Genomic DNA, 23,444 nt, shown 5'->3' on the forward strand with positions numbered 1-23,444 from the left:
ATAACCCCTCCTCCGTGAAACTCTCTCTGATCTCTTAGATGGAAGCCTTCTTGGCCTTACAAGATAGCGCTTTCCACTGGGCAAAGAAAGTCCTTTTCTATCCATGTCCTGCTTTCCCAGCTCTATTGTCATCTCCTTGGGGACAGACGCGATGTCTAACTGATCTTGGAATGCTCTCAGCGCCCAGACAAGTGCCTTGCCCATCAGAGACACTCACGGTGGATGAATGACACAGGATCAGAGGCTTTACTCCAAAGGGGTTCTGTGCTCTCCAATGGGAGTACAGAGGATTTAGGACCCTGTCTATGCCCTTACCAGGCACTGGACAAAGGAAGATTTGACATGTTCTCCTTCCCTATAAAAGGCTGATCCACTTAGATGTGTTCTCTTAAATCTGAAAATGGTGATATGCATGCCAGCGGTTTCAAGTTTGTTAGTTCCATTCCAAGGCTTTATCAGGACGTTTTCTATCCTTATTCCACTTCCTAAACATGCAGTATCATATGCCCTCCTGCACTCCTCCCTTCCCTCAGTTCCTTTCTCTTGAAGCTTTTCTCTTTCACAATTGGAAATAGAGCTGTGTAGGGGCCAACCCAGTGGAGCAGTGGTTAAGTTTGCATGTTCTGCTTTGGCCCCCTGGGGTTCACCGGTTTGGATCCTGGGTGCAGACATGGCACCACTTGGCACGCCATGCTGTGGCAGGCGTCCCACACATAAAGTAGAGGAAGATGGGTATGGATGTTAGCTCAGGGCCAGTCTTCCTCAACAAAAAGAGGAGGATTGGCAGCAGATGTTAGCTCAGGGCTAATTTTCCTTAAAAAAGAAAAAAGAAAATAGAGCTGTGTAAAATGTCATATTCAAATATAACCCAATTTGGCTGACCTTAGCCTTTGCCTCATGCAATACTGAAGCTGATGTTTTTAGTTTTGAAAGCAATGTGTCTGAGCAGCAGAGGAAGGCAGGATCACAGAGACAGCTTCTTTCCCTCCTCACTGCAACTGGAGCCAGTCACTCGGGTGCGTTTGTTCTAGTTCTGCAGATGGCAGCATTCCATCCTGTCTGATGGTGGGCACAAGTCCTAAGGTCTATGGTCAAAGAAGCTAAGTCCTGCCGAACAGACAAATAGAGATGTGTTTCTCTCTCTATTACAGCTGTATTTGTATCTATTTTATTTTTTGGTACATTTTTCTTAGGTGTAGATGTGTGTGAAGATATAAGTCCAGAAAAACTCTGTTGGCAAAACTTTTTGTGTTTCCTAGAGACTTACAAGAACTTGGTCTGAGTTGGCTTAGGGAAGAATCTTCTTGCAAGTAAAATCGAGACTCTAGGAAACTCTATTTTGATGATGATTACAATATGGTGACTCTAGATTTTACTTTGCAGTGACTTTGGTGACCAGAGGTTTCTTCCACAGACTCCTATCTTGGTTTTGCTTGCTTGTACTTACACAGAACTTCTGGCTACTACAGAGCATGCATGCCAATGAGTTAGGGGGAAGACGTCTCAATTTTTTGCCATCATATTATAAACAATTGATGCAGAAGTAGATTTGTATTTATTGTTGCACATAACTGGCTTCCCATGTGGCTTGATTCAGGGCTCTCACATGTGACCAGACCCACATTTCCCTCTCTCTGTTTTTCAACTCCACTAATTCAGGTTGGCTCCACTCCCAGGTAGGCTCTACCTCATGGCCCAAGATAGCTGCCAGCAGCTCCCAGAGCTACCTGCATCCCACTTTAAGCCCAGAGAGGAGTTGTGGTCAATCCCAACCAAACCACACTGGGAATGGGGTGGGGTAAATTCTTCAATGGGAAATTAGACTACTGATGGCTGGAGAGGAGGAGGTCCTGTGGCAGCAACCACAAAACCAAGATAAAGCCAAGGGACAAGAAAGCTAGGCAGGAATTGAGAGCAATATTGAGTGGATTAGGTGCTCAGTATGGAAGATGGACTGCCAGCTTGGCCCATCTTGGATTTGTCCCCATTCACAGAATCGGGTATTGTTGAAAAAATGCAAACTGATTTTAATATTAGACAGTACCAAATATAACTCGGAAGACTGATATCCTTTTATAGTTGAAAAAGTTTCTATGTATGGATTTGTTACCCACTTCAAAGTATAACTTATAGATAATGTGTTGTTTTGAGCCATCTGTTCTGCTCCCTTCTTTGTTGGTTCAGGTGAAATGACACTGAGTTTGTCTGATCATGGATCATTTAAGCAGAGTCTACTTTAATTTCTGTATCCATTTTCAGGGATTTGGGAGAAGGGTGGTTGAATGGAAGAAAAGGGAAACACTCATTTTGCTGTTGAAATCCAGGGCACTTGGAAAGAAAGATAGATATTTATCACTTTCATAGGTAAAAATACACTATAATAATTAAAACAATGAGGGGCTGGCCCCGTGGCCGAGTGGTTAAGTTCGCGCGCTCTGCTGCAGGCGGCCCAGTGTTTCGTCGGTTCGAATCCTGGGCGCGGACATGGCACTGCTCGTCAGACCACGCTGAGGCAGCGTCCCACATGCCACAGCTAGAGGAACCCACAACGAAGAATACACAACTATGTACCGGGGGGCTTTGGGGACAAAAAGGAAAAAATAAAATCTTAAAAAAAAAAAAAATAATAATTAAAACAATGAGATAATGTTTTTCATCTGTCAAATTGGTAAGATTACAAAACAAGAGAAATACCCAGGATTGGTGAGGGTTCAGAGAAATGTCTCCATCATACATTGCTGGTAGGAATGTAACTGGTGTAAACTGCCTGAAGGACAGTTTGGCAATAAATGAGACATTTTAAAAATGTGTTCCCTTTGACCAAGCAATTCTATTTCTAGAAATATTAGGAAATAATTATAAAAATATATAAACATTTACATACATGGATAATCCTTGAAGTTAAACATTATAATGAAAAATTGGAGATAATCTTAATGGCTAAAAATAGAATCTTGGTTAGATAACTTAAGGCATTGGCCTATGGTGCAGCCATTTAAAATCATGTTTTAGAATAATATATAGTGGCATGGGAAAATTCCTAGTCTATTGTTAAGGAGAAAAGTAGATTGCAAAGCAGTTTGATCAAATTTTATTTAAAAAGTACATACAAAAAAGAAGATACATACACACTTACACGGAAAAAATATACATCAAAATTGTAACACTGATATGCTAGAAAGGGTAATGGGTAATTTTTTGTTGTTCTTTTCTCTATTAAAAATTTTTAAATAATGAACATGTATTACTTCTGAAATCAGAAATTTTTTTTTCTTAAATAAGACAGAACACCACAATTCTCCCAATGGCCAAATTATGGATTGACATTGTTCTCCCTACTGTTTGGTACATATCCAGTTATTTCTGGTACCCTCCATCTCTCTGCCTTCCTCCCCAATACACATGCCCATCTCCCCCACCCCTGCCCTCTCCCCGAACTCAGTCCAGTGCTGCTTCTCCTACTCTAGCGGATGGGGCATTCCAACATGAGCTTGTACATTAACTGGGGATGGAATCCTGTCACACACCTTTTGAGGAACTCAGGCTGACCCACTCCTCACCAAGCAGGGCTGATGTTTATCCGCCTCCACCAATCAGCAAGTCCAGGCTTCCTGTGTGACCCATCAGGATAACCCCACACAGCCTGATAGTTCTCTGCTCATGGTAGGTGCCCAATAAATGTTTGCATGTGGAAATAAAGTACTCAGATAAGCAGAGACCTTTTAGAGCTCTCTGGGGATACGGCAGAGCTATGGGAGTGAAGACTAACTGGATTGACTAGGGCTGGGCCAGGCAAAGAGCAACTCAGAAGTGCTGGCTTCAGGTTGACCATGCTCAGCCTCCTTAATTGATGTTAAGTTTACTGGCTCACACACCATTTTGCTAGCATGTCCACCCGTGAGGATTTCAAGAGTTCAAAATGAATGAAATCATTGGCCAAGCTTATATTTTCAGGACTATGTTACATCTGTCAGTCGAACAGGATATTTTGCTAAACAGCAAATTGGAAACTTCCTGGCACTGGTGGGCAGCAGCACTGCCCACAGAAGTCCTTTCCCTATGGGCGTGGGGCTCATTCCATGCCCAGGCCCTCCAGGCAGTGGAGGCAGTTTCTGTTGCCCTTTGCTATTGAATTTGCCAGACGTGTCAAAGACATAATCTCATTGACAGAATATAAACAACAAACCAGTAAAAGGAAATACACAGAGCAGAGCTGCTCGCTCCTCATCCAAGTCCTCCTGGACCTCGCGCCTGCTGTGAGCGCTGGGACGAGGCTCCCCCAGTCCCATGCTGTGGGTTTTGCTGTTTTGTATTTCTTCACCTGTTGTTTATACTTTGTTCTCTAGTTGTTACACGTGAAAAGGTTCTATTCACTCTGGGGCAGGGATTTCAGTGGAAAAAATGTAAAACTTGAAAAACTAGGCTCCATTGTTTACCAACCTTGTTACTGCAGCCAATTGGTCAGCCTCTCTGAGCTGTAGTTTTCTTCCTCATCCGTAAACAAGCTGCTCCTAGCCCTTCTCACAAGGTTGTTTTGAGGCTGAAATGATATTATAGGTATAGAAATAAATGTAAAACATGATATACGTGTATGACATTATGTTTTCTATGGAATGCAGTAGTTTCCTAAGAAATAGGAAATAGTATTGCATTGTGGGGTCTTATAGCCTCTACAGGTAGACAGGAGAATTAGACCTCCACTGTGTACACTTGGGCAAATCAGCTTCTCTAAGCCTCATCTTCTTTCCATAAAATGAGCACAAGAATAGCACTTCGTAGAGCTGATATGAGGGTAAAATGAAATAGTACATGCAAAGCGCTTCCAAACAGCACTGAGCACATAGTAAGCCTTTCTGTAAATGTAAGCTGCTGCTACTGCTCTTGTAAATGAATGAGAGAGGCAAATATGTCCAAAAAATTGCATATTGGGGCAGAAAATCAGGATTATGGGGAGGGGCACAGAGTAGAAATGGGAGCGCTATAAGCTAGCAGCTTCTGGTAGCCAATGTGGAAGCCTTCATGGAGGAACTGGACTTTCTAGAACTCTGAATAATATTTGGAAGATGAGTTGTCTGGCCAGGGAGTGGAGCTATTAGAAAGGGTATCCCAAGTGCCTGATACAATTTGGAAGAAGGTTGAGTGGGTGTAGGGTGACCTGATAATGGGGGGTTGAAAAATGCTGAAAAACGAAGGTAGAGTTGGTCTGAAGTTTGTTAGCCAAAATGTAGGCCTAGTTGACTGTATAAAGCTCTAAAATAGAGCAGACTAGGCCCCAAGGGATGTTTTCAAAGTCTGGAATTTGACCTGTAGTGTGACTGACAGCATAATCGGCCATGCATTGTTGAATGGCATGCTGCAGACTTCAGATAGAGATGGGCAATTTAGCAACTCTGGGGAGGACTAACCAGTGGGGTTTGTTGCTGAAGGCAGGAATTCTGGACAGTTCAACAGGTGAATGAATTATTGAAGCTTTGTCTGATCATGTGGAGGAAGAGAGAAGGAAGAGGAAGGGGTGACTCTTGAAAGAGTAGAAATTATGCGATATTCCAGCTGGGGGGTCAGGTTCTCCACACATAGCAGAATGCTCTGCTTTATAAGAGGAGAGGCCCAAAAAGAATATTGAATTTGTCTTTACAAAAGGTGGGGTTGATGGGGGCCAGCCCTGTGACCTAGTGGTTAAGTTCTGCACACTCTGCTTCGGTGGCCCAGTTCTGTTCTGGGCACAGATCTACATTACTCCACAGTAGCCCTGCTGTGGCAGCAACCCACATACAAAATAGAGGAGGATTGGCACAGATGTTAGCTCAGGATGAATCTTCCTCAGGCAAAAAAAAAAAAAAAAGGTGGGTTGATACTGTCTATATAAAGGATTTGATGTCAGAGAGTCTACCTATTTCAACCAAAGTTCTTTAAGTGGGAGGAGCATGCCCAAAATTGAAGAATATATGCAAATATTGCTAATTCTGTGCAAAGGATCGTAGGATCACAAAATAGAAGGACCGTGAGAGATCAATTATAGTCCAATATCTTCATTGGATTAGATGAGGAAACTGAGGCAGAGTCATGGAGTAACCTACTCAATATTACACACATATCTGGTTCGATTGTCTCCATATTTCCTTCTAGCTCTGTAATCCAAAAATTTGAGGATTCCCTAATCTCTTTGTTTCCGTCTAGAGAGGATCAGCAAGAAAACGCTAGTTTTGTTTCACAGCAACTACTGAGCCCAACGCACACGTCCCCTTTAAACTCATCCTCTCTGCTCCCCTCGGACAGGCTTTGATATGCCCACCGTGCTTTCCCATTGGCCATTTTGTGTGGCTCCTCGCCCCCTTCCAAGACTCCCAACCAATCAGCTGCTCTCTTTCCCGCTCCGGCCGTGAGGAATGTACCATAGTGACAGTGCGGGGAGGTAGAGGGAGGAAGGGCGTGGCGACGGCTCGATTCTTTACCTTTCGCCTGCAACCATGAGACTCTGGCAGACTCTGAGCCCGCAGGTAGGACGGCGGCGCTGAGGACGGGCGCTGCGCGCCGGCTCTGGAGGCGCGCTTAGGTCTGTCGCCCCCGAGGCTGGGGTCCTGTGGTCGGTCTCCAGGGCCGCAGCTCCGCCCTCCCATGTGCCCGCCCAGCCTCCCGCGGCGACGCGGCTCCGGCAGCTGCCTCTGCTGTGTCCGCGCCGGACGCTGCGGGGCTGCGGGGCTCGGGGCTGCGGGCCCGGAGCGGGACCCGGGGCGGCCCCGGGGACGCCGGCGCCGGGACACGCCAGCATGAGGCGGAGGTGAGGACAGGACACGGGACCTGCCCGGCCCCAGCCGCCCGGCGGGCGCGCATCCCGCAGGCGTCGCGAGCGCGGGGTGGCCCGGCGCCCAGCTGGCCCCGGCGGCAGCTCCGAGCGGGTCACCGCCGCGACCCGACCTGTGGCTGAAGACCTCCCGCCGAGGACCCGCCGCGCGCGCCCGGCGCCTCCTCCTAGCGGCTCCTTCCAGCCCTTCCCCTCGCGGTGCCAGCGGGCAGCCCCTCCTGGCGCTGCCCGGGCCCGGGCCCCGTCCTTGACCTCCAGGGTGGGCGTTCGGTCGGGGGCGGGCGCGCCCGAGTTCCCGCGAGGCTGCCCGCGTCTGCGGCGGCGAAGATCTCGCGCCTCATCCGGGGTTCGAGGCCGGAGGATGGGTGCGCCCGCCCGGCCCCCTCGGGCGGCGTCGGGCCCCTCCGTCGCCCCGTGCGCGCCCGTCCGGCCTCCGCGGGTAGATCCGGTCCTGAGTCCGTGGTCTGGAGTCTGGCGTGGCCGAGTTTGGGTTGCTGAGGTCGCTGTGGGCGGGCGGCCACGAGAGAACCCTGAAGTGCTTTTTCCTTTTATATCTATTGCTGCGATGGTGGTGGCCTGGGTGCGGTGACGTCAGTTATCTGCGAGCCGCCCCTTCCTAACTGCCTTACAAGGTGAGCGCGCTGTTGGAGGTCTGCGCGGTCCGCTGGAAATTCCCGGTCTCCCACTCGTCTCGAGGGTCCCTGAACACGAGGAGGGTTGCCTGGGTTAGCAGAAGGCCAGACGTGGGGACAGCCCTGGCTCTGCAGGGGCGGCATGCGTGGTAAACGAGTCCTCACGGCGGTTTGTCGGGCCCCTCAGGCAAGGCCTCTGTACCTCATCTCGTTAAAGGACAGCGGTAGGCCGATATCTGGGCTGGTTTTTCTCCAGAGTCTTAATTCAGGGAGAGCGTCTGGAGGAATACAAACCACATTTATATTCTTTTAACGGTGCTGTTTAACGCAGACATTAATTATGGTTTACATGAAGTGGGTCAATGCAGAGGAATGGAGGTGAATTGTCAATAGTGTCTTTTTTTTAAGGCATATTACTTTTTTCTTTTTTAGTGGGATGTGGATGGAGAGAATGGCATTTAAACATCAGAACACCAGTATGTATTTGGACCCCTGTGACAGTTTGCTATGTAGACAGTCGTTTAGGATGACGGCTTATACCCCAGCGGTGGGAGAGAGATGGTTCTATGGTGAGAAAGACATCTTCTTTCGATTTGCTGCTGCCGGTGGGAAGGCCCTGTCCTCTGATTACCTGGCCACACAGAGGCCGGTTCATTGTTGTGGTTGCTTTTGCCTGTGAGCACATCTGTAAAGAGCTGTGAGGAGGATATTGTAAATTCCACATTTGATGGTCACATGCCCTCGGAGCAGCAATTTGGCTCAGGTTGTTTAGCCCTACAGTGAGTTGTTCTTACGCTCCAGGTTTAAAAAATTTTTAAACTTTTTTGATAGTAGCGTGAGGTAATTCCAGAATTATAGGAAAAACATAGGTTGGGTGTTCCTCTTGCAAAGAATCTTTAGGAACTTGGACCTGGTTCTTAGCCAGGACTCCTTTTTGTGTTCACACTGCTAACCTTTGACACGTCTAGAGCTTGACTACCAGATTGCGATCCCTCCCCCCCCCCACCATGGTTCCCATCCGCTGACTGCTTTTTCATGCTATTTCTGGGGGTGGGAGAGAAAATGGGCTTGGAGTGATGTCTATAAAGCAGTTAGTGCAGTGCTTGGCACATAGTGGATCTTTAATAAACATAGGTAAATTTCTTTTCTCTTTGGGTTTGGGAGACCTGTGGGTGATGAAATTGGATGCAGTTTTTTAAAAAAATTTTTCTTGAGGAAGATTTGCCCTGACCTAACATCTGCTGCCAATCTTCTTTTTGCTGAGGAAGACTGGCCCTGAGCTAACATCCGTGCCCATCTTCCTCTACCTTATATGTGGGACGCCTACCACAGCATGACTTGCCAAGCGGTGCCATGTCCGCACCCGGGATCTGAACTGGCGAACCCCGGGCCGCCAAAGCGGAATGTGGGGACTTAACTGCTGCGCCACCGGGCCAGCCCTGGATGCAGTTTTGATTGCACGTCCCTTCTTGACTTGGGAAGATTACTGCTCCTCCATCCTCTTCCCACCTTAACCTGTAGCTCTCATCCTGAAGTTGTTATGATAGATTAAAAATGAAACTCAAGGGGCTGGCCCCGTGGCCATTTGGTTAAGTTTGCACGCTCCGCTTTGGTGGCCCAGGGTTTGCTGGTTCGGATCCTGGGCACAGACTTACCACTCATCAAGTCACGCTTGGAGATGTCCCCCATGGAAGAGGCAGAATGACTTGCAACTGGGATATGCAACTATGTACTGGGGCTTTGGGGAGAGAAAAAAAAAGGAAGATTGGCAGCAGATGTGAGCTCAGGGCCAATCTTCCTCACCAAAAAGTGTTGGAAAAAAAAAAAGGAAGAAACTCAAACCTCTAGACCTAGAAGTAAACATCCAACAAGGAAAAATTGAGCTCTGCCTGGTTCTTGTGTTGCATTTTTTCAGAAAGAATGGTGTGTACCTTAGAAGAAGTCTTACAGCAGTCAGTACAGAAGAGCAAATGATCAGAATCAACCCTTTCTTGAGCCTGTTGAGTAGTCCCGTGGGTGAGGATTTTGGTTGCTGTTGGTTAACTGTCCAAGTGGAACCAGGAAGCTCTCCTGATTGCTCGTGGCACTGGCATCTGAGAAACGGCCCAGGATGGTGAGGCCTGACCAGCAGGCAGGGGCAGACTCAGATTTGATGGGCTTTGCAGGTAAACTGAGCTTTGCAAGGAGCAGCCATTTCCCTCCTCCTACTTGTAGCAGGCTCCATGTGAACAGATTAAAAGGCTATCAAACCTAATGTTCTTGAAAGAGTAAGAAATGTCACTGGTTTTTTTATGTCCCTTAATATTGGGTGTGACATTTTAATAATAATCACACTCTGGATTTACTTATTGCTTTTTCTTTGAAGAAGTGAAAGCTTTTTCATCGCCTATTATCTCATTGATTCTTACTTGTGTCTGAGGTCATCAAAGCTTAGTGCAGTGTATTATTTCCATTTTATAGATGGAGGTGATCATTGTTCTAAGTTGCAGGTGTGTTGCTGTCTGAGCTGGACTTGAAATGAGTTTTCCTTCTTATATTACATTTCATTGATACTTTTGTAGGAAAAAAACCCTCTTTTTGGGGAAGCTAAAGGACTTAAAGATACCAGACCATTGTGCTTTTCCATTACTAGATAGCTAATAGTAGTTGACGTTTATGGAGTGCTTATGTGTGGGGGCCTGTGCTGGGTGCTTTGTGTGCATTCCTTCATTGATTCCTCACAACAGTGTACCAGCTAGGACTCATTCTTATCCCTAGTTTTACCGATGACGAGCTAGTGTCTGGTGAGATCTCAGGTCAAGGGAGAGACAGAAAGCAGGGCTGGCACTCAAACCTAGGCTGGTTCCAAAGCATGTGCCCTTCACCCCATGCTTTAGTGGTGACTAAGGAGCAGACCTCGGAGCCCTGACACCTGTGGCTGCTGCTTCCCCGGTCGGAGGGCCTGTGCTTATCCTAGGGCTTTGCTTTTCATCGCAGAAGAGTTTTCACAACCTGGATAGTTCCTGTGCCAGAAGCATTCCTCTAGCCAGGTGGAGGATCATTCCTTTAGGGAAAATAATCAGAGCTGAAAAAACATCTCTATTTGGTGAGTGCAAAGTATTTAATAAGACCAGATGGGGAGGATAGGGACTAGAGAATCGAGATGGTTTGTGGACAGAGGAAATTTGTGATATTCTAACCCAGGGACACCCCAGTATGCAGGCTGTTTACCTTGAGCTGTGGGTTGAAATTGTAAACCTGGAGGCATGGCATTTGGGCTAAAATCTGTGCAGTAAATAAGGTCTCAGTTTCTACTCTAGATGGCAAAGTTGAAAATCTGCTTCCTTTTGGGTCTTCAGCTCCCACAAATAATGCAGCACATTGTGGGAATGGTAGGGTGGTGTTTGGAAACTTACCTAGATTCTTTTTTTTTGAGGAAGATTAGCCCTGACCTAACATCTGCTGTCAATCCTCCTTTTTTTGCTGAGGAAGACTGGCCCTGAGCTAACGTCGTACCCATCTTCCTCTACTTTATATGTGGGACGCCTACCACAGCATGGCTTGCCAAGTGGTGCCATGTCCACACCCAGGATCCGAACCGGCGAACCCCGGGCTGCCGAAGCAGAGCATGCGAACTTAACCGCTGCGCCACCCGACTGGCCCCCTTACCTAGACTCTTAGTGGACTTCCCTTCCCTGCAGTCGCCCCTCCTGCATCTTTGGTTCTACCTTTCAAAACTCAGCTCTGACCCTGTGGAAGTGGGTGAAGCGGTCGATGGTGTCAGGCACCGAGGTGCTTGGGATACCCCAGTGGACAGAACAGCATCCCTGGCCCTCTGGGGCTCAGCTGTACGTGACTTGCTGTTTCTTGGAGTGGCTTTAGCTCTCTTTATAGATGAGCAGGCTTATAGTCGTCGTTATCAAGAAACTGGGGGGTAAGACAGGGAAGCTATGGCCCCAAACCCTGCAGTTCGTTGATTTTTCTGTCGTTGACGAGTCAGTTTCACAGAGGAGAGAAAATTGTCACAACTTAAAAGAAAGTGGTGCTAATCAGATTAGAGGAGGAGAAGTAGGACTGTTGGTTTGTCCCTTGCTGACAGGTGGAACAGGAAGGGCGGGCGCTTCTGCTAGGTAGCAGTTCCTCCGTAGGAGCAGCTGTGTCCGTGCCTCCCTCCATAGTGCCTGCACCATGTCTGTCACATAGAAGGAAGGACCAGGCGTGTGTTGGTGTGTGATTGAAAGCCAGGGAAGGAGTCCTTCTGCCTTAGACAGGTCTGCAGAGATCTGTGTCTAGTGAAGGATCGGGTCTGGTTAATTCTGGAAGGAGAGGGACAGCATGGTCAAGTGGTTAACTAGTAGCTTTTATTGACTTTTCCTTAACTGCTTTAAAATAATAACTATGTAAAAGGCAAAATGCAACTTTGATTGGTCCCAGCCTTGTCCTCTTTCCTGCCCCGCCTCTTTTCTGTTGCTGATTGGAGTAGAGAGGAGGCTGAGTCGGGGAGGCCTTCCCTGTGTCAGTGCTGGAGCTCGGGAGGGCCAGAGCAGTCCGCAGGGAAGGCTGCGAGTAGGCAGGACCTACTCCTGGCGCCTGCAGTCCCTGGGTTACGACAACAAACCTTCAGTGCAGGCTGTCCCCAGCCTTTAAAGGTCCCAACCACACTCCTCCCTGCCTTCCCTCCATGTCTCTGCCTCCAAGCACAGCTGCCTTGTTGTGATTGAGATGTGTTGGCTTGTGAGTGGAAAGGAAAGGCAGTGGGGAAGGAGCATCATGATGATAATGACCTTAGCAGTGATGACAGCCACAGACACTTAGAGACAATTGGCTGTGTACTGGGCTCTGTTCTGAATGTCTGCATGTGTGTACTCGGTGCTCACAGCAGCCTGAGAGGGGGTGCTGTCATGATCCTCGCTTTATACATGAGGAGGCTGAGGCACAGAAAGCTCGTGACTTTCTGAGTGTCTCAGTTAGAAGGTGGTAGAGTCAGGGTTCAGACTAGTTGTGCTCTCACAGACCAGTTAGGGCAGCTGACTTGGGCAGACTTACTCCTATCAGGGTTATCTCCATCCTGGGCATCACCCCTTCCTCTCTTCCAGCCTCCCCTCCACCGTTTCACATTTTCCCCTCTTCCCTTTTGAGTTATCTGTCTGAAATGCCACCAGAGAGATGCGTTTAGGTTAACTGGCATATTCCCTGAGAGTTGGGGTGGAGTCAGGGGAGGTAAGCGTGAAGCATTTGGAGAACACAGGCCCCGGTGGGCTTCTCAGAGGGGCGCTCAGGACCATGCGAGGGTCTTAGTGACCCAGGGGCTGCGCCATGGACTCTGGAGAGAGTGTTGATTACAGCTGTGCTCCCAGAAAAGGTGTGGATCCCTTCACCTTCCCTCCTCTCCTCTTTCTTGGCATGGGGTTCTGATAGGACAGCCCTCATGGCCCCAGCTCAGCTGCTCCGTGGATCCTTTTCATTGTATTTATTTAGTTAGTTTAGTTGTTTAAACAAGCTAGTTTAAGGTCCTGACCTCTGTTTGGAAGAGAACCTTTTACCCATTTTGGTCATGACTGGTTGGAGTCATTTATTTCCCTGTAAAAAAGGAAAAGGGAAGTATTTTAACTAGTGACATGGGCATGTGTCAGTTTGTTCCAAAATGGATAGCTTTTCTCAAAACCAGACTTGCAAAGGGAGGGAAAAAAGATCAACTTTTTGCCTTTGGCATTTTAAGCACCTTTAGACCAGTGGGTCCTGTGGACGGTTATATTATGATGGCTGTCACTTATTGAGTGTTCCCATGGGCTAGATGCATGCCAAGTGCTCTGTACGCACACATTTCTAGTCTTGGGGGAGTACCATCACTCCCGTTTACAGCAGAGAAACTGTTCCAGAGAGGCGAAGATTCATAAACCCAGTAAATTGCAGAGGCTGGATGACTCGAAATCCTGTGTGTTTACCTCGCTTTAAGGTGGAATGTTGAGGGAGCTACAGGAAGAAGAAACGGGAAAGAAAAGGACAGTATGGAGCAGGGGAAAGAAATTCCTGAGATAGCAACTTGAATCAGCCTCAGGATGCACTGCACACTGTGGGCCTGAGCCTCAGCCAGCCTCAGGGAGCCAGGAACAGGCAGGTTTTCTGAACCTATGAGCTTTAGGTTTTACTCTGAGACTTTCTTTCAGCACATTTTTGTTGAGCAGCTTATATGTAAGGCAAGTGCCAGATAATGAGATGGTGTCCACCTACAAGACCTACAAGAGGTCCCCGTATTTCTAGGGGAGGCAGACACAAATGCAGAAAACCACGTTGTCAGAAGTGACTTAACTGGCTAGCGAGCCCTGAACATGGAGTGGTAGGAAAATTTATATTAACTGGCAAAGTGTTTCTTTGTGATTCGGTTTGTTAATTTCACGCACATAAGATTGAGAATTTCTAGAATTTACCTACTTCCTGTGCTGTTGTTTCTGGAATATTTGAGTTTTTGCAAACAGAAGGTCACTGTGCAGCTGCTCTCTGAGGACCAGTCCTGCACCTTGGTTGCAGGAAAGGGTGGGGCCACTCCCGTTCGCCAGGCTCCCCTTAGGCTCATCACACTGGATCTGTCAGGCTTGGGCTTGGCGCCCTTGTTCTTGCACAGTCACTGCTTGCCTGGAGGTACAGGTGCTCCGGGGACCAGTGGCCCTTGCTAGAGGAGGTGCTGCCCAGGTGTGCCCTGTCTAGGTTTTCTAGCAGGGGTGAAAGTAGTCCCAGGCATGGAGCTGCTGAACTGACGCTTTGGGAATTACATTAGACCACATTACCTCTAAGGCTCTTTTCTAGCTCTAGGACCACAATCTTGTGCCTACAGGGACCTTGGAACCTGGTGGTAGCCTCGTAGTGGTGTCTACCAGCCCTCCCACTCCTCCATCTCCCTGAAGTAGCTCTGTGTCATGCGCTGTATTTCAAGCTGATATATTGTAGGGAGATGCCCAGTGGGACTTCTTGCTCGAGATCCTTAGTGAGATGCAGTTTTTGCTAGTATTCTAGTCTCTTGTTTTATAAGACCTTTGGATCACTTTGATCAGGTCCATTCAGATAGAAATTACTTATGTCCCCTGAAAATGAGTTAAGCATCTTTTGACCTCTGCTCCCTGCTATATTAATTGAATTGACTCCATTTGGTGATAACATTTAGGACTCTTTCACATGCTGCAAGTGAAAAATTCTCTCTGTCCATGAACAGTGACCCCAGAGAAGGGTTCATCACCTTCAGTGTATCGCTCACTTTAACAAACTTGATGTGTGGAAATGTGCATTGACTTTCAGAACATAATAGTGTCTCTGTACTTCTTGGCTTTAAATTTAATTCTTCACAGTAAAGGGATTTTGCAAGAGAATTCCTTCTCTTGGAATTTAAAATTTTACTTTCCTACATACAACTTTTTCAGGCAGCCTGATTTTCCACCATTGTGGAATTGACTGCCTGTCACTTTCCCTGCCCTCTCTGTCCCCACCGTACGTGTAGCCTCTGAGCCACAGATATTGCTGGGCTCTGCCTGTCCAGGCTTACAGGCCTGTCCTCGGGCTTGCTGCTTTGGCAGACAGGACCAGGTGCTGCTGCAGCTATGGGTCAGGGTGTGTCCTGGCCGCACCTGGCCGGCCAGCCTTTGTCATGCGGTTTGTTTGCACCCAGCGGTCATCTGGGCCATCTCCATCTGTGCCCCTCACTCGGCTCCGTGGGCAGTAGCTTTCCTTCATGCTGGTCTCCAGGCTGTCCCTGCAGGCTTTATGAGGTCCACGTGCTTGGGCATAGGCAGTAGGCAGGAAAGTCCAGGGTGGAGTATGGATCATTCCCTGAGAGTAAAGGAGGTCAAGAGATGTGGCTAAAAACCTTACTTAGATTGAGGCATGGGAAAGATGGGAAGGGAACGAATTTATCGGGAGTCTGCTTTATAAATACGCTCAGTGACATGATCTCTTTTAACCTTTACAGCAGTCTTATGGATTCAGTATATGATGCCCACTTAGGCTGGGAAACATGGGGCTCAGAGAGGTAATGACTTGCCTGAGACCTCTCAGCTGGTAAATGAGGGAGCTCCATTAGATTAAAAACCCGAAGTCTGTGGTGGTGAAGAGCATGAACTCTGGAGCTAGACTGTACTGCACTGTTTATTAGGGTGTGTGACCTTAGGTGTGTTCTTTAACCTCCCTGGGCCTCAGTTTCTTCATCTGTGCAGTGGTGTAATAGTGTTAGTTTGTGTGGTCGTAAGCATCTAGAGTTCTGCCAGGCACTCGGGGAGCACCTGTGTCAGCCAGTACTCTCCTGGACGATGCTTAGGACTCTTGGATGGACTGCTGAGACTTTGGGTTTCCTCTCCTCCAGGGACAGTCTCCATGGGAGCCTGTGTGGGTCCATGCTTATGCTCAAGTGCTCCTGCTTCAACTGCTGCTCTCTCTCCTTACTCTCTGCCTCATCCTTGGCTCTGCGTTGTTTTTCTTATTACCAACTCTTTAGACTTCCTGGAATAATTTGTTCATTAATTTGTCATCTGTTGGGTCCTCCTCCACATATTGAACTGTACTGGGTATTGGGGCAGGGTCTGGGTTCGTAGAAGTAGATGACCTTGTCCCTGCTCAGGAACCCGTCTGCTTCAGGAGATACAATATGAATGTACAAAATGGTTGGGGAAGGGGCGAGAAAAGCAATGAAATACCAGAATGGCACAGACAGTAAATCCAATGTTTGGGGAAAGCAAGGACAATAAACTATGAGCTTTTGAGAATTTACTATATGCCAAGCATGGGTTTAGATGCATTGTCAGTCCTGCAAGTTAGGTGATACTGTTTTATCCTGCTTTACACATGAGGACCCAGAGATGTCAGTGTCTTGTCCAGGGCATGCAGCAGATGACTGAGAGCAGCCTGGGGTTTGGACTCTAGTCTGCACTGACCCCGTGGGCCCCTCTAGACTGTGTCCCAGGGCATCGGTAGGATTGCCTAGGTGAGGTGAAGGCCTGGTGGCATGAGCAAAAGCTTAGGGTTGAGAGTGAGCGCGTTGCATGCAGGGACAGTGAGATGCCCGCCTGGCCCGGTCGGAGTTGAGTTTGGTATTTATGGACTGCTGTGCCAGCTTCCGTCTGGGTGTTGGGAGATGAGTAAGACATGTTCCTTGCCCTCTGGAATCTTACTGTAGCCGAGGAGCCCGACACACAAATAGATGATTTCGGTGTAGTGGCGTAAGATCTGTGCTGAGGGTAAGTATAGGGTGCCCTGGAGCAGAGGAGAGGGAACTGGGGAGTGTCCCAGAGTCCTGGGAGGTGAGTTGCCAGTGAGCTGAGAGTCGAAGGCAGCGTGAGTTTTCTGAAAGGCAGAGAACAGCGCGAACAAAGGCGTGGCCTTGTGGGCTTTTCTTCTCAAAGCAAGTTTATTCACCTGGGGATGGGTGGCAGGCTACAGTGTGAAGTTCATAGGCAACAGGGAGTTCATCACGGGTGTCTGAACACAGCAAGAGCACAGAAGTAGTGTTTTATGGTGATTACTCTGGTGGAGGCAGGAGAAATGAAAGTCTAGCAAGACCGGCTATGGGAGGAGTCAGTGAACTTTTTCTCTAAAGCGCCAGAAAGTAAATATTTTAGGTTTCAATGGGCCATGTGGTCTCTGATGCAGCCAGATCAGCTCTGCTGTTGTAGTGTGAAAGCAGCCATAGACAATTGCAAATGAATGGGTGTGGCTCTGTTCCAATAAAGCTTTTATTTATGGCCTCCCAAATTTGAATTTCATATAATTCTAACATGTCATGAAGGAGTCTTCTTTTGATTTCTCCCCCAGCCATTAAAAAATGTAAAAACCATTTTTAGCTTGCAGGTTGCATTTGGCCTCTTTATGGTTTGCCCACCACTGAGCGGCTGGTGGTAATTCAGGTGTGGCGTGACAAGGAATTGGAACACGATGTTGGTGATGGAAAGAGAGGGGACGGACTTGATGCCAGAGATTTGCAAACAAGGACGCTGATTAGATAGAGGAGATAAGGAGAGGGAAGAGCTCCAGATAATGCTCACTTCCAAGTTTGGTGTCTTCCCAGCCCTCTTTTGGTGAAACTGGTCTCGTTTTCCATTGCCAAGGCTGTCTTAATTCTGGAGAAAAATCCAGAGAACATGACTTGATTCTAGAGAAAAGGCCAGAGGCAGCCCTGCAGTCCGTGCTCCCAGACTTCTGTCAGCATGGCTGACTGTCGACTGTCTCCCTGGAGTGTCGCTGTGCCGGTCACCAGGCTGCCTCGGCCTGTGGGGGTGTGAGGCAGGAGATGGCTCCTGCTGTAACTCGGACAGCACGCCCACCATTTGTTGGGGCACAGATGAAGTTCATTTTTTGGATAACTCTTTATTTTGATAAAATTTCAAATTTACAGCTGAGTTGCAAGAGCAGTACTGCGAGCTCCCTTGTACCTGTTGTCTAGATTTATTAATTAGATTTTATTAATTGTTTATATTTCCCCCATTTGCTTTGTCATTCTACCCCCACTCGTATATATGCATTTTTTCTGACTTGTTTGAAAGTTGGAGACATTGTGCCCCCTTTACTCCTGAATGCTTCAGTGTAGATTTATCAAGAGTAAGGATATCCTCTTCTACCACCGCAGTGTAGTGATCAACATGAAGAAACTTAACATTGGTGCAGTACCATTTTCTAATTGTTGTTTTTGAAGCGAGCACCCTCCGATACCTCTTACTCGAAGATTACCTGACGTGTAGATAATGCTGCTGCTCTTCCCTTGGCCAGAGCTATGGACAACATCTCTGGGACCTGCACTCCCAGCAGCAGCAGTTCTCCAGCACCCATGCTGGGGCTGCTCAGTGGGATGTGGAGGACCAACAGTGCCCAAAAGGAGAAGCAGTCCCAGGGCCGAAGGCTCATTCCTTGTCTTGAGCTTCTAAGCTGGCAGCGGGCGGGTGCTGGGTTTTCCCTCGCAGAGCTCCTGCCCGTCCCTGCTGCCGGCATGAGAGGTCAGCTCCTCAGTGGAACAGCAGCGCCAGCCCCAGGAGCTCAGTTACAGTTACAAACATGTTCTTACTTTTAGCTTTTCTCTCCTCCACTGCATCTCAGCCGATGCAAAATGATTCTTCTATAATTGATTCTTTCCAGGCTTGATTGGAAAATAAAATGGAATTAAATTGGAGTAATTGGTTTGGAAATTGATTGGAAATAAAATCAATCAATAAATAAAATGGGAGGAAAAGGTGTCCTACCATTTCTGACTTACTGCTAGAAGGAATTTTCTTTTTGCGACTTTAAAAGACTGAAACTAGAAATAGGGAAGAGTCTCATGCATATTCTGTAATTCCTTATGAGTAGCTGTAGCTTGCTTAGTTCCATGGGAACGGTGGGAAGAGGAATCTGGAATTTTGCTCCTGATGAGGAGTATGGGGAAGGCTCTTTTCTTTGTGTAAAGTGGGCAACTCACTGCCTTTTGCTAAGTTCCCTGTGACTCGACTAAATGGCTGGTCTTTGCCTTAAGCCTACGTAGATGGGATTGGGACCCTTCACTGTGTTCAGTCATTGCTGACCCTTTAAGAGCCCGTTTTTGTGATCCAGGATGTCTGAAATCCAAGAGTCCAGAGTCCCGCATGTCTTAGACCTGTAAGGCCCTGTGCTGGGCATGGGAGGGGTGGGTGGGTCGCAGAGGGGGGTGAAGATGCCAGGTGCCTCTGCCTTCCCTGGTCTCAGTCCAGATGAGAAAACCATGATTCAGCTGCTGCTGTGCAGGGGCTCAAGGGAGCTACTTAATGTTTCTGTGTCACAGTTTTGCCGGTTTTAAAGTAGAGAGGTGTTGGCTATCAACCAGCTTAAAGGGACATACTGGAGATAAAATTTAAGTATAAAATTTGCAGATGTGCTTGGAAACAAAATACAAGCACCGTTTACTTACGATGTTTTCATAGGTGCACCCGTAACACAGATAGATGTTCCTGCTCAGCACGAGTGTGGGAGGACCGATGGACAGATGCAGAAGCTGCCCTGAGAGGATCTGCTTGGCTTTTTGTAGTTTATGGGTCCACAGAGGCAAGCCAGATGGAATCAGTCAACGTAAACTTCAAGGTGCCAGGGACATACACAAAGAGTAGAGGTCACAAGCTCTGTTCTCAGAGTTCACAGTTCACTTTAGGAGTCAAGATAAATAGGACGAGCAGCCAGTGGATACCTGACAGATACAGAGAATCAAGTGTAAACCATGCATGTGTGTTCTGCTGTTCCAAACGCAGTGGTTACTACTCGCCTTGCTCCCTCTGCTAAGCTTCTCTGGCTGCCTTACTGCTCCTCGTGCACTCCAGGCATGCCCTGCCTCGGGACTTTCGCACAGATGGTTTTGTGTCCCTGAAACACTCTTCCCTAAGGTAGTGCGTGGTTAACACCCTGAGCTCCTGAATTGACTTCGCTTAAATGCTACGTTCTCCATGAAAGGTATTCGCTCCGCCTGGTGTAAAATTTTACTTTGTCCCCTTCCCCCGTACTCCTTGTTCTTTTTATCCTGCCTGCCTTTTTCCTTCTTTCCAAAGTGCTTACCACCCTCCAGCTGCTCTCCTTAGGTTTATTGGGAGGTGTAGTGGCCTGGGCCCTGGGGCCAGACTGCTTGAGCGCAACTCCCCGCTCACTGCTTGTGTGCCCTTGGGTAGATGATTGAACCCCGTTAGTCTCAGTTTCATTATTTGTTAGAATCATACCTATTTCAGAATTTTTATGAGGGTTAAATGAATTAATATTTATAAAATTCTTAGCATAACACCTGACATGGAACAAGCACTGTATGAGTGTTTGATAAATAAAGCTTTTACTATCTGTGTCCTCCTGCTAAAATGGAAGCGTTGTGAGGTCGGAAAGCTTTATCTGTTTTGTTCTCTGATGTAGTCCAAGCATTTAGAACGGGGCCTGGCACTAAGCAGGCAGTAAATCCGTGGGGAGGGGATGAGGGTGCTGTGCGTGAGCTGGTCTGCAGAGGGGAGTGGGGGGTGTGGGCAGTGCTGTGGACAGCAGAGCCCCACCTGGGTCCCCCTCCCAGCCCCCCGCTCAGTGGCTCTGTCACCTTGGATCATGTCTTGTCTCCCTTGTGGAGTTGTGAGCAGAGTTAGATGAAACAATACACAAAAAGGGCCCGGCTGGGGGCAGACGGTCAGGAATCTTAGTTCTCTTCCTTCCTCAGCGCCCCTGGAAGAAGTGAGTCAGTGAAGGAAGCGGGTTGGTGGGAAGGAGCAGAGGAAATCCTGAGTCTAGGTGTAGAGAGAGGGATGTGACAGTCCCAGGCGAGCTTGACTGAGGAGTTAGTTAGAAGGAGCTGTTCATTGTCAAACTTTGGTGCTAAAATGAGGGGTTTTGATTTTTTTCTCTAACTTTATTTTGATGTAATTTCAGAAAAGTGCGAGAATAGGACCCTTCAGCTGAGACCACTAGTTGTTTTCACGTTACCCCATGTACTTTCTTATGTTTTTTTCCTTCTCTCTCTGAATTAGAGACGTTGCACCCTAATGTTGACCCCTAAATACTTCAGTGTTTATTTCTGAGGTACAGGGACATGCTCTTAGATTTCGACAGGGGCCTTAGCTTCTCAAATGGGGAAGTGGTGCCACATGAGCAGTACTTGGGAAGATGGGCTGGAGGCCCAAGGGCCCGCCAGCGGGCAAGGTAGAGTAATTTCCACTGGAGGGTGGTGGGGACGAATTGGTGACCAGAAGTGGAAAAAGGCTATAGAGCCACAAGATGTTTAGTGGTGTCTTGGGTATGTGCTGCTTGGGGCGGGGTGAACACAGGGCCAGTGGGCAAGAGGCCTTGTATGTGAGGGCGCTGCTTTCAGGGGAGGAGAGCAGTGTGCATACGCTGAAAAAGCCAGTTAAGCTTTATTCAATACTTGGGAAAATGAAACATCACTGCCCCCTTTATTCATGTTACAATCTACAGAAGATAAGGTCCACCACTTCCTGGCTGATGTGGGCAGATCTGTCTCCTGCTCCTAGAGGAGCAGCCCTGACATGCCCATATTGTCAGAGGCTTGGAGATACACCCTGTCACCTGAAGGCCTCAGCTGATAGCCGGGGAGTACTCCAGGCTTTGTCCTGAAGGTAGTAAGCAGAGAGGAGCATTCAGGTCATCTGATGGAGATCTAGCGTCATCACTGACAAAGACAGGTGGTGTTGAGGAGGGAGGATGGTGGGAAGCCAAGGACTAAACCCAGCCTTGGAGGGTGTCTCCAGGGAACCGGGGCAAGGGAGAGACCAGAGAAGGGAGTGTAGCACTAGCACTGTAAAAAGCAGCACAGTTAAGAAAGAAGACCCAAACTGAGCCGGGAGAGACCTGGGGAGGGAGTGCGTGAGCTCCCAGCAGTTCTCCGTGCGGCCCAGCACCCTCTGGGGTGGGGGCACTTGCTGGGCTCTGTGTTTTCCAGAGCTGGAGCTCACTAGCTTTAAAGGAACACGCTGTGAGTAATGCCACCCAGACTGCCAAGCCAGATCAGACTTTTGACGGATTTAAAATTAACTTCTCAGTGCCCAAGTGTTTTTGCGGAAGAAATGCCTCAGGGAGAATTTATCAAAGAAGATGTCTTACATTTGAGCTTATGCTAAGTATTAAAGACTCCCCCCACCTTTTTTAAAGATAATGTGTTACCTGGAAGATCGTGCTGTTCTCTCTAGCTTTCAGAATCCCCAGCTATAGGAAAACCTTGTTAGAGGAAAGTCTTGATTCCCTCTGGAGTAGCAGACTCTTTGGAGTGAGGTAACTACAGGATTGTACTTCATCACCACAAACATTCATCAAGTACCTTTTGTGGACCAAGCACTGGGAATAGAGTAGTGAACCATGGCCTCCAAGAGCCCACTCAGACCTCGTTGTTCAATTTTCAGGAGTTTTGTGAATTGGTTGTTAAATACAGCCATTATTAAAAATTTACTCTATAAACTTATTATGTTAAAAACAAGGGTAATAAATACTCAAAACTCATTACTTCCTCATTATTTGAGCATTAACTATGCTTTTATGTCTCTTGTATCCATGTGGTAGAAATACTATGGAATGGTGAATATGGAGTGTCTCTTCCCAGCTCTGTCTGTGTTCAGAGGTGTCAAGTTGGTAGCTTGAAATTGGCCATGGTGGGAGTATTTGTGTCATGGTGGGAGTATTTGTGCCGTGGTGGGAGTATTTGTGCCGTGGTGGGAGTATTTGTGCCATGGTGGGAGTATTTGTGCCATGGTGGGAGTATTTATACCACGGAAACCAACAAACACTACAAATCAGGGCTTGATTTATTGTTTTGTTCATTGTTTAAGAAAGTGATGGAGAAAATGTTAACATTTGCAGTTTAAACTTAAAGTGCTTTGTGTCTGTAATCGTTACATTATGAATAGCACTAAAAAATTGAGGAAATATTCTAGTATTTGAAAACTAGGGTCCAGTTCAGCAAAGGAGTTGCTGATATCATGTTGATATATATCTTCCTTGTTACAGTTTTGTTTTACCCCTTAAAATAAATGAAAATATTAACCAGCATTCACTTATTTATCAATTGAATCCATAGATTGGCCACAGATATGAGTTAGACAAAAAACTATGACAGTGTTCTGTGACAATTGGATATATGAAATTTACATTAAAGCGTATTATATATTTTATTACTACAGACGTTATTGTATATTTATTACTGTGCATATTTACTTTATTGTATATTTTACTCCTTTATATGCTATGAATCTTTTATATCAGTAAAATTTATAATAAATCTATGTATATATAAATGCACAAACATGTTTTTGGAGAATAGGTTGTTAAGCATTTACCAGCACATCACCATAGTGAGTTAAATAAATACTGCCTTCACGGTGTTCTCAGTTTAATGGGGAGATAGATAAATAATCATAGAGACACCTAATGTATGGAGGGCATAGAGGAAGGACCAGTGCAGGGTCCAGTGAAAGTGTGTGACAAGGTACTTAACCTGGGCTGGAGGGGGAGTCTGGGAAGGCCCCCAGGGGAGATGGTGCTTTAAGCACAGACTGGCGTGAGGGACAATCGAGAGTTCCTGTGAC

The 23,444-nt window shown here is 47.3% G+C and overlaps 1 protein-coding gene across 40 annotated transcripts in view; it reads left to right on the forward strand.

The window, feature by feature from the left end:
• Positions 1-4,538: 4,538 nt before the first annotated feature.
• Positions 4,539-23,444, forward strand: part of MICAL3 (microtubule associated monooxygenase, calponin and LIM domain containing 3) — a 188,502-nt gene continuing 169,596 nt past the window's right edge. For 37 of the 40 annotated variants that reach the window (XR_011497210.1, XR_011497209.1, XR_011497208.1 and 34 more), the window contains exon 1: positions 4,539-6,778. The gene's annotated coding sequence lies outside the window, so the exon portion shown is untranslated. Of the gene's footprint in view, positions 6,779-7,866; positions 8,004-23,444 lie in introns of all 40 variants that reach the window. The other 3 variants (XM_070495267.1, XM_070495268.1, XM_070495269.1) reach the window with 3 other exon arrangements.

Source organism: Equus asinus, chromosome 22 (genome assembly GCF_041296235.1).
Source record: "Equus asinus isolate D_3611 breed Donkey chromosome 22, EquAss-T2T_v2, whole genome shotgun sequence".
NCBI lineage: Eukaryota > Metazoa > Chordata > Mammalia > Perissodactyla > Equidae > Equus > Equus asinus.